This window comes from Coregonus lavaretus, assembly GCF_964263955.1.
Source record: "Coregonus lavaretus genome assembly, chromosome: 7".
Taxonomy (NCBI): domain Eukaryota; kingdom Metazoa; phylum Chordata; class Actinopteri; order Salmoniformes; family Salmonidae; genus Coregonus; species Coregonus lavaretus.
In genome coordinates, this window is record NC_139994.1 from 3,831,778 (window position 1) to 3,844,062 (window position 12,285).

A 12,285-nucleotide genomic window follows, 5' to 3' on the forward strand; every position below is an offset into this window, starting at 1 on the left:
CCCACAGGGGGGCCAGTATGAAAAATGTTTGCACTCACTAAAACTGTAAGTCGCTCTGGATAAGAGCGTCTGCTAAATGACTAAAATGTGTTTATGAACTGATACGCAAAACGACGCCGGATTCAAAACTAAAAAAAAATCAATTTAAATTATTATATAAAATTATTGCTACCAATAGAATGTTATTTATACAGTGGGGAGCACAAGTATTTGATACACTGCCGATTTTGCAGGTTTTCCTACTTACAAAGCATGTAGAGGTCTGTAATTTTTTATCATAGGTACACTTCAACTGTGAGAGACGGAATCTAAAACAAAAATCCAGAAAATCATATTGTATGATTTTTAAGTAATTAATTTGCATTTTATTGCATGACATAATTATTTGATCACCTACCAACCAGAAAGAATTCCAGGTCTCACAGACCTGTTAGTTTTTCTTTAAGAAGCCCTCCTGTTCTCCACTCATTACCTGTATTAACTGCACCTGTTTGAACTCGTTACCTGTATAAAAGACACCTGTCCACACACTCAATCAAACAGACCAACCTCTACCACAATGGCCAAGACCAGACAGCTGTGTAAGGACATCAGGGATAAAATTGTAGACCTGCACAAGGCTGGGATGGGCTACAGGACAATAGGCAAGCAGCTTGGTGAGAAGGCAACAACTGTTGGCGCAATTATTAGAAAATGGAAGAAGTTCAAGATGACGGTCAATCACCCTCGGTCTGGGGCTCCATGCAAGATCTCACCTTGTGTGGCATATCAATGATCATGAGGAAGGTGAGGGATCAGCCCAGAACTACACGGCAGGACCTGGTCAATGACCTGAAGAGAGCTGGGACCACAGTCTCAAAGAAAACCATTAGTAACACACTACGCCGTCATGGATTAAAATCCTGCAGCGCACGCAAGGTCCCCCTGCTCAAGCCAGCGCATGTCCAGGCCCGTCTGAAGTTTGCCAATGATCATCTGGATGATCCAGAGGAGGAATGGGAGAAGGTCATGTGGTCTGATGAGACAAAAATAGAGCTTTTTGGTCTAAACTCCACTCGCCGTGTTTGGAGGAAGAAGAAGGATGAGTACAAGCCCAAGAACACCATCCCAACCGTGAAGCATGGAGGTGGAAACATCATTCTTTGGGGATGCTTTTCTGCAAAGGGGACAGGATGACTGCACCGTATTGAGGGGAGGATGGATGGGGCCATGTATCGCGAGATCTTGGCCAACAACCTCCTTCCCTCAGTAAGAGCATTGAAGATGGGTCGTGGCTGGGTCTTCCAGCATGACAATGACCCGAAACACACAGCCAGGGCAACTAAGGAGTGGCTCCGTAAGAAGCATCTCAAGGTCCTGGAGTGGCCTAGCCAGTCTCCAGACCTGAAACCAATAGAAAATCTTTGGAGGGAGCTGAAAGTCCGTATTGCCCAGCGACAGCCCCGAAACCTGAAGGATCTGGAGAAGGTCTGTATGGAGGAGTGGGCCAAAATCCCTGCTGCAGTGTGTGCAAACCTAGTCAAGACCTACAGGAAACGTATGATCTCTGTAATTGCAAACAAAGGTTTCTGTACCAAATATTAAGTTCTGCTTTTCTGATGTATCAAATACTTATGTCATGCAATAAAATGCAAATTAATTACTTAAAAATCATACAATGTGATTTTCTGGATTTTTGTTTTAGATTCCGTCTCTCACAGTTGAAGTGTAACTATGATAAAAATTACAGACCTCTACATGCTTTGTAAGTAGGAAAACCTGCAAAATCGGCAGTGTATCAAATACTTGTTCTCCCCACTGTATGGGGGATACAATCTTCCCAGCTCTGCAGATTTTGCTGCGAAGAGACAGAATCATTAGATCATTTGTTTTGGTACTGTCCATTTGTAGCTTGCTTTTGGACACAGGTCCAGGAATGGCTAAAGGATTGCAATATTTACCTGGCTGGAGCTAACCCTGCAGATAGCATTACTGGGTTATCTGAAAAGTCATAGTCAATCAATCAATAATATAATAATACTTTTATCAAAAATGTTTATTTTCAATTTACAATCTGTAGAAACAATGAGAATAGAAAGGTTCAGAACTCTTGTAAAACATCACAGTACAGTTGAAAAATATATGGCAAATAGAAATCCAATATGGATGGTGTTAAGAGATAGATGGGAGGTGTTGAATGGAGTTGAAGGATGGGACTAATAACAACTAACAAGAACTAATAACAACAAGATAACTAATAATGTAAGCATACTGTGTCCATAATAAGTATATAGGTTATAGGTTGAGAGCTTTTGTGAAAGAGCACAGTTAGAAAGATATGGCATATAGAAGCAAACCGGATGGACATCATGAAAATGATCGGAGAGGTTGAGGGTAGAGGAAGTTCAGGAGTAAAAACAAACTAAATAGAATTATTGTAAAATTGACTGTGTCCATAAAATGTACAGTATCTCACAAAAGTGAGTACACCCCTCACATTCTTTTAAATATTTGAGTATATCTTTTCATGTGACAACACTGAAGAAATGACACTTTTCTACAATGTAAAGTAGTGAGTGTACAGCTTGTATAACAGTGTAAATTTGCTGTCCCCTCTAAATAACTCAACACACAGCCATTAATGTCTAAACCGCTGGCAACAAAAGTGAGTCCACCCCTAAGTGAAAATGTCAAAATTGGACCCAATTAGCCATTTTCCCTCCCCGGTGTCATGTGACTCGTTAGTGTTACAAGGTCTCAGGTGTGAATGGGGAGCAGGTGTGTTAAATTTGTTGTCATCGCTCTCACACTGGTCACTGGAAGTTCAACATGGCACCTCATGGCAAAAAACTCTCTGAGGATCTGAAAAAAAGAATTGTTGCTCTACATAAAGATGGCCTGGGCTATAAGAAGATTGCCAAGACCCTGAAACTGAGCTGCAGCACGGTGGCCAAGACCATACAGCGGAAAGCCCGCAAACAGTTTGCTGAAGACAAGCAGACTAAGGACATGGATTACTGGAACCATGTCCTGTGGTCTGATGAGACCAAGATAAACTTATTTGGTTCAGATGGTATCAAGCGTGTGTGGCGGCAACCAGGTGAGGAGTATAAAGACAAGTGTGTCTTGCCTACAGTCAAGCATGGTGGTGGGAGTGACATGGTCTGGGGCTGAATGAGTGCTGCCGGCACTGGGGAGCTACAGTTCATTGAGGGAACCGTGAATGCCAACATGTACTGTGACATACTGAAGCAGAGCATGATCCCCTCCCTTTGGAGACTGGGCCGCAGAGCAGTATTCCAACATGATAACGACCCCAAACACACCTCCAAGATGACCACTGCCTTGCTAAAGAAGCTGAGGGTAAAGGTGATGGACTGGCCAAGCATGTCTCCAGACCTAAACCCTATTGAGCATCTGTGGGGCATCCTCAAGCGGAAGGTGGTGGAGTGCAAGGTCTCTAACATCCACCAGCTCCGTGATGTCGTCATGGAGGAGTGGAAGAGGACTCCAGTGGCAACCTGTGAAGCTCTGGTGAACTCCATGCCCAAGAGGGTTAAGGCAGTGCTGGAAAATGATGGTGGCCACAAAATATTGACACTTTGGGCCCAATTTGGACATTTTCACTTAGGGGTGTACTCACTTTTGTTGCCAGTGGTTTAGACATTAATGGCTGTGTGTTGTGTTATTTTGAGGGGACAGCAAATTTACACTGTTATACAAGCTGTACACTACTTTACATTGTAGCAAAGTGTCATTTCTTCAGTGTTGTCACATGAAAAGATATACTTAAAAATTTACAAAAATGTGAGGGGTGTACTCACTTTTGTGAGATACCGTATATAGTATGTATAAGCTGGAAGTAGAGGCCTAAGCATTGTTGTTCACTAGTTTACTCCAATTAGGGAAGGGGTGGTGGGGTTGGAAAGTAATAAAGGGAAATACAGTGGGGGGAAAAAGTATTTAGTCAGCCACCAATTGTGCAAGTTCTCCCACTTAAAAAGATGAGAGAGGCCTGTAATTTTCATCATAGGTACACGTCAACTATGACAGACAAAATGAGAAAAAAAATCCAGAAAATCACATTGTAGGATTTTTTATGAATTTATTTGCAAATTATGGTGGAAAATAAGTATTTGGTCAATAACAAAAGTTTCTCAATACTTTGTTATATACCCTTTGTTGGCAATGACACAGGTCAAACGTTTTCTGTAAGTCTTCACAAGGTTTTCACACACTGTTGCTGGTATTTTGGCCCATTCCTCCATGCAGATCTCCTCTAGAGCAGTGATGTTTTGGGGCTGTCGCTGGGCAACACGGACTTTCAACTCCCTCCAAAGATTTTCTATGGGGTTGAGATCTGGAGACTGGCTAGGCCACTCCAGGACCTTGAAATGCTTCTTACGAAGCCACTCCTTCGTTGCCCGGGCGGTGTGTTTGGGATCATTGTCATGCTGAAAGACCCAGTCACGTTTCATCTTCAATGCCCTTGCTGATGGAAGGAGGTTTTCACTCAAAATCTCACGATAACATGGCCCCATTCATTCTTTCCTTTACACGGATCAGTCGTCCTGGTCCCTTTGCAGAAAAACAGCCCCAAAGCACGATGTTTCCACCCCCATGCTTCACAGTAGGTATGGTGTTCTTTGGATGCAACTCAGCATTCTTTGTCCTCCAAACACGACGAGTTGAGTTTTTACCAAAAAGTTCTATTTTGGTTTCATCTGACCATATGACATTCTCCCAATCTTCTTCTGGATCATCCAAATGCACTCTAGCAAACTTCAGACGGGCCTGGACATGTACTGGCTTAAGCAGGGGGACACGTCTGGCACTGCAGGATTTGAGTCCCTGGCGGCGTAGTGTGTTACTGATGGTAGGCTTTGTTACTTTGGTCCCAGCTCTCTGCAGGTCATTCACTAGGTCCCCCCGTGTGGTTCTGGGATTTTTGCTCACCGTTCTTGTGATCATTTTGACCCCACGGGGTGAGATCTTGCGTGGAGCCCCAGATCGAGGGAGATTATCAGTGGTCTTGTATGTCTTCCATTTCCTAATAATTGCTCCCACAGTTGATTTCTTCAAACCAAGCTGCTTACCTATTGCAGATTCAGTCTTCCCAGCCTGGTGCAGGTCTACAATTTTGTTTCTGGTGTCCTTTGACAGCTCTTTGGTCTTGGCCATAGTGGAGTTTGGAGTGTGACTGTTTGAGGTTGTGGACAGGTGTCTTTTATACTGATAACAAGTTCAAACAGGTGCCATTAATACAGGTAACGAGTGGAGGACAGAGGAGCCTCTTAAAGAAGAAGTTACAGGTCTGTGAGAGCCAGAAATCTTGCTTGTTTGTAGGTGACCAAATACTTATTTTCCACCATAATTTGCAAATAAATTCATTAAAAATCCTACAATGTGATTTTCTGGAGAAAAAAAATCTCAATTTGTCTGTCATAGTTGACGTGTACCTATGATGAAAATTACAGGCCTCTCATCTTTTTAAGTGGGAGAACTTGCACAATTGGTGGCTGACTAAATACTTTTCCCCCACTGTATATATTTTTAAGGATATATATATATATATATATATATACATACATACACAGTGAGGGAAAAAAGTATTTGATCCCCTGCTGATTTTGTACGTTTGCCCACTGACAAAGAAATGATCAGTCTATAATTTTAATGGTAGGTTTATTTGAACAGTGAGAGACAGAATAACAACAAAGAAATCCAGAAAAACACATGTCAAAAATGTTATAAATTGATTTGCATTTTAATGAGGGAAATAAGTATTTGACCCCCTCTCAATCAGAAAGATTTCTGGCTCCCAGGTGTCTTTTATACAGGTAACGAGCTGAGATTAGGAGCACACTCTTAAAGGGAGTGCTCCTAATCTCAGCGTGTTACCTGTATAAAAGACACCTGTCCACAGAAGCAATCAATCAATCAGATTCCAAACTCTCCACCATGGCCAAGACCAAAGAGCTCTCCAAGGATGTCAGGGACAAAATTGTAGACCTACACAAGGCTGGAATGGGCTACAAGACCATCGCCAAGCAGCTTGGTGAGAAGGTGACAACAGTTGGTGCGATTATTCGCAAATGGAAGAAACACAAAAGAACTGTCAATCTCCCTCAGCCTGGGGCTCCATGCAAGATCTCACCTCGTGGAGTTGCAATGATCATGAGAACGGTGAGGAATCAGCCCAGAACTACACGGGAGGATCTTGTCAATGTTCTCAAGGCAGCTGGGACCATAGTCACCAAGAAAACAATTGGTAACACACTACGCCGTGAAGGACTGAAATCCCCCTGCTCAAGAAAGCACATATACAGGCCCGTCTGAAGTTTGCCAATGAACATCTGAATGATTCAGAGGAGAACTGGGTGAAAGTGTTGTGGTCAGATGAGACCAATATCGAGCTCTTTGGCATCAACTCAACTCACCGTGTTTGGAGGAGGAGGAATGCTGCCTATGACCCCAAGAACACCATCCCCACCTTCAAACATGGAGGTGGAAACATTATGCTTTGGGGGTGTTTTTCTGCTAAGGGGACAGGACAACTTCACTGCATCAAAGGGACGATGGACGGGGCCATGTACCGTCAAATCTTGGGTGAGATCCTCCTTCCCTCAGCCAGGGCATTGAAAATGGGTCGTGGATGGGTATTCCAGCATGACAATGACCCAAAACACACGGCCAAGGCAACAAAGGAGTGGCTCAAGAAGAAGCACATTAAGGTCCTGGAGTGGCCTAGCCAGTCTCCAGACCTTAATCCCATAGAAAATCTGTGGAGGGAGCTGAAGGTTCGAGTTGCCAAACGTCAGCCTCAAAACCTTAATGACTTGAAGAAGATCTGCAAAGAGGAGTGGAACAAAATCCCTCCTGAGATGTGTGCAAACCTGGTGGCCAACTTCAAGAAACGTCTGACCTGCCAACAAGGGTTTTGCCACCAAGTACTAAGTCATGTTTTGCAGAGGGGTCAAATACTTATTTCCCTCATTAAAATGCAAATCAATTTATAACATTTTTGACATGAGACATGGATGTTTTTTGTTGTTATTCGGTCTCTCACTGTTCAAATAAACCTACCATTAAAATTATAGACTGTATTTATATATATATATATATATATATATATATATATATATATATATATATATGCGAGAAAGAAAAAAATAACATATGGGGGATTGGAAGTGATGCAGACAATTACATTGATGGAAGTTACAATCTATCTGCAATATTAAAGCTGATCTACCCCCTAAAAAATAAAAATAAAAAACACTGACAGGAAGCCTCCCACCCTCCCTCTGATGTGACAGTGTGTCTCCGTGGTGGTGGTGTGTTCATCAGCTCAGCGATGGGATGATTATCTAAACTGCCGCATTAGAGGCTCTACTCAGGTGGAAATTAAATGAACTGTCCCTCAGGCTATGGAGGAGATGGATTCATGCATCACAAATGACACCCTATTCCCTATATAGTGAACAACTTTTGATAGGGCTCTGGTTAAAAGTAGTGCACTACATAGGCAATAGGGTGGCATTTGTGACTCACCCTCACTGTACTCTCCCTGCTCCTAGTGCAGGCTGACTCATATAGCATCTAAAGAAGAACCGTCTCCCTCCCTCGCTCACATCCTACTGTAGCATCTAAAGCACTGGATGTTTCCCAAATGGCACCCTATTCCCAAAATAGTTCACTGTATTTGACCAAGGCCCATAGGGTTCAGGTCGAATGTAGTCCACTACATACGGAGTAGGTGCCATTTGGGACACAGACCCTGTCTCCCTCCCTCCCTCCCTTCCTCCCTCCCCCTCACACATCCACACTTCTGAGAGCAGGAAGCACCTCCTAGCCAGTTAATAAACACTGCAGTCCCAGCCCAGTCAGACGGGACGATGAGGCTGCAAGCAGGCCACTCCAGTCCAGAACGTTCTCCAAGGCAGAGTGGGCAAAGTCCCAATTACACTTGCACACTTCCTGTCATGGACTTAAAAGCATGTGAGTGTGTTTACACCATTGTTAAATCCATGTGAGAAAGTGTGCAAGTGTGCACTTTGAGGGAAGGATAGAGAATCGGGAAGCAGAAGGGCTTTTGGCATGCAGATCTGATGGGTGGAGTCCAGGTGATGATATCAGAACAGACAGCATGGGAGCCTGGTTAATTCCAGCGTGAGAGAGTCAAGACTTTGAGAGTCTTCTGCCGGTTGGGTGTCTTGAATCCTGATTGGACAGTGAGGAGTTTCAGAACACTGCAGAGCGCCAGCCCCCTCCTCTCTCGCCCCCTCACACACACGCACACTCTCATACATACATACATACACACCCATGGGCCGTCTCCAGTTGCTCTCTGTGGGGGAGTGTGTGATGCTCCGTGATAATCATGAAAAATGAGACTCAAGCTGTAGAGAGAAGAGAAAGAAAGCGAGAGAGGGGAGAGGGAAAGAGAGGGGAGAGGGAAAGAGAGGGGAGAGGGAAAGAGAGGGGAGAGGGAAAGAGAGGGAAAGAGAGGGGAGAGGGAAAGAGAGGGGAGAGGGAAAAGAGAGAGAAAGAGAAGGGGAGAGAGCGAAGGGAGTATACCAGCGTTTCCCAAACTCGGTCCTCGGGGCCCCAAGGGGTTCATGTTTTGGTTTTTGCCCCAGCACTACACAGCTGATTCAAATTATCAAAGCTTGATGATTAGTTGATTATTTGAATCAGCTGTGTAGTGCTAGGGCAAAAAAAAAAAAACATGAACCCCTTGGGATCCCGAGGACTGAGTTTAGGTAACACTGGAGTATACTGTAAGATATTTCTGCCAGGGAAATCCATCTGTGTAATCTGAGAAAACTAAAACAAATAAAAGAGGGATAATACTATAACACAATCCCATCTCACGGAACAGGAAAAATACCACTGCGAGGGGAATTTCTTACTGTTGATCTGTGACACTAATCTCAAGCGATGGGCTTGACTGTTGGCATAACCAATGTTCTAGTCACAAAGATACTCTACTTTTACTAGGATTTATTTTCTTCTGTTTTCGTCTTGCTGTTATCTAAGGAGTCAGGAGTGACTCTCCTCTTTCCGTGAGCTAAGTCATCGGCTGGCAAGGCTCCCTGCATCCCTGTGCGTGGGCACGCATCATCAAAGAGCGCCAGCAGCAATGACTTGTATGACAATTGTGGATTCGCAGACCACTGCGGACAAGGGTAGGGGTGAAAAGATCTCCATTATAATAAAACCACTGGATGAATCTATTATTTGCGGGCCGAGAAAAAATAGCCTTTTATAAACGCATTTCATGCAATTCTACATCATTTTACACGACTGGAGACAAGCAGAATCATTTTTAAAACCACAACAGAGCATGACAACGAATGAGCGCAGCACTGGAGACGTTTTGATTTCTATACAGGCTATTGTTAAAAAAAGAGGATAGTCTAAGTTTGGAACAGTGCTAAGGTTTTCTATCAACTGTAAAAAATACAAAAAATACAAACAAAAAAACGCTACATACTCAGTTACAACTGAGGTATCTGATCATCAATGAATTTGAGAAAAAGCCATTTGTTGTTTAACACAGCAGCCACATAGCATCAGGTAGCCCAGATGCACCTGTAACTTTCTTTCATTTGGGAAAACTATCATTTTCAAATGTATTCCATTTTATTCCATTATATTATTGTAACAAAATATATTAGCGTTTACTGCGATTAGGGCGTGGGAATATACACTGCTCAAAAAAAATAAAGGGAACACTTAAACAACACATCCTAGATCTGAATAAATGAAATAATCTTATTAAATAGTTTTTTCTTTACATAGTTGAATGTGCTGACAACAAAATCGCACAGAAATTATCAATGGAAATCAAATGTATCAACCCATGGAGGTCTGGATTTGGAGTCACCCTCAAAATTAAAAGTGGAAAACCACACTACAGGCTGATCCAACTTTGATGTAATGTCCTTAAAACAAGTCAAAATGAGGCTCAGTAGTGTGTGTGGCCTCCACGTGCCTGTATGACCTCCCTACAACGCCTGGGCATGCTCCTGATGAGGTGGCGGATGGTCTCCTGAGGGATCTCCTCCCAGACCTGGACTAAAGCATCCGCCAACTCCTGGACAGTCTGTGGTGGATGGAGCGAGACATGATGTCCCAGATGTGCTCAATTGGATTCAGGTCTGGGGAACGGGCGGGCCAGTCCATAGCATCAATGCCTTCCTCTTGCAGGAACTGCTGACACACTCCAGCCACATGAGGTCTAGCATTGTCTTGCATTAGGAGGAACCCAGGGCCAACCGCACCAGCATATGGTCTCACAAGGGGTCTGAGGATCTCATCTCGGTACCTAATGGCAGTCAGGCTACCTCTGGCGAGCACATGGAGGGCTGTGCGGCCCCCCAAAGAAATGCCACCCCACACCATGACTGACCCACCGCCAAACCGGTCATGCTGGAGGATGTTGCAGGCAGCAGAACGTTCTCCACGGCGTCTCCAGACTCTGTCACGTCTGTCACGTGCTCAGTGTGAACCTGCTTTCATCTGTGAAGAGCACAGGGCGCCAGTGGCGAATTTGCCAATCTTGGTGTTCTCTGGCAAATGCCAAACGTCCTGCACGGTGTTGGGCTGTAAGCACAACCCCCACCTGTGGACGTCGGGCCCTCATACCACCCTCATGGAGTCTGTTTGTGACCGTTTGAGCAGACACATGCACATTTGTGGCCTGCTGGAGGTCATTTTGCAGGGCTCTGGCAGTGCTCCTCCTGCTCCTCCTTGCACAAAGGCGGAGGTAGCGGTCCTGCTGCTGGGTTGTTGCCCTCCTACGGCCTCCTCCACGTCTCCTGATGTACTGGCCTGTCTCCTGGTAGCGCCTCCATGCTCTGGACACTACGCTGACAGACACATCAAACCTTCTTGCCACAGCTCGCATTGATGTGCCATCCTGGATGAGCTGCACTACCTGAGCCACTTGTGTGGGTTGTAGACTCCGTCTCATGCTACCACTAGAGTGAAAGCACCGCCAGCATTCAAAAGTGACCAAAACATCAGCCAGGAAGCATAGGAACTGAGAAGTGGTCTGTGGTCACCACCTGCAGAACCACTTCTTTATTGGGGGGTGTCTTGCTAATTGCCTATAATTTCCACCTGTTGTCTATTCCATTTGCACAACAGCATGTGAAATGTATTGTCAATCAGTGTTGCTTCCTAAGTGGACAGTTTGATTTCACAGAAGTGTGATTGACTTGGAGTTACATTGTGTTGTTTAAGTGTTCCCTTTATTAATTTTTTAGCACTGTAAGAGCAGCTGCTAGGCTAAATTAACAAACTAGGGATGCATCGCTCACCGCATGATCCTCACACCAAAGAAGGGCCAAACTCCTGTTTCTAAAAGTGAATTCAAAAGGCACTGTTGAATGACTGTATAGCCTAATAAGGCATTTTGCGTTATTATTTAATTCTAAGTCATAATATATATATTTTTTTATTTTATACAGCCTAAATGTATTGGCATGTTGTTGATGTGTTGTTGTTGAAATGCTGAGCTCTCCTGCCAGTCTGTAGCGTGTCACAATGCTTCACACTTTATTTCTTAAATGGCGGGCTATAGCCTAAATAAGGCTACCTGGTTTGCTCCTGACTGATTTTGAGTTAGTAGTTGTTTAATACACTACCGGTCAAAAGTTTTAGAACACCTACTCATTCAAGGGTTTTTCTTTTTTTGCCTTAGACCACTGCGCCACTCGGGAGATATCCCATATGCATCGGAGTCACGTCTTTCCCCGGAATTTGACAGCTTGTTTTTAGCATTGCGGACTAAAGCGTCATTATAGATCGCTTTATATAAATCAGGTCCATTACATTTTTTCGAAATCTTAAGCTAACAAGGGGTAGGACTATGCTTTAAGCCACAATACCCTCACAAACCCCTTCAATTCGAGCCCTGTTTTTTAACTTAACACACCAAGCCCTTCACTGACACTGAGATATTTAAGGAGTGCACGGTGACTGAAGGAATTGGCTAACTCTATGGATAGTAGACTATAATTAATTCTGTCAAACAGGTAGGCCTACCTCTTGTTTCTTGAATATGAAGAAATAGGCTCCAACACAAAGCCCTCTTGTTGTTAGTTGCCTAAAGTCTAATTAAAATGAAGACTGTTTTAATGAATTAGGCCTTCTCGAATTAGCCTACTTTCAGCACCCAATGCTCTGTCCATCTCCACGGCAGCCGCTTCATAGTAATGTAAGTTATGTAAATTACCAGAATATGGCTTATTGTGAGGTCAATAACTCGGACATATAGCTTCATTATGGGCAACA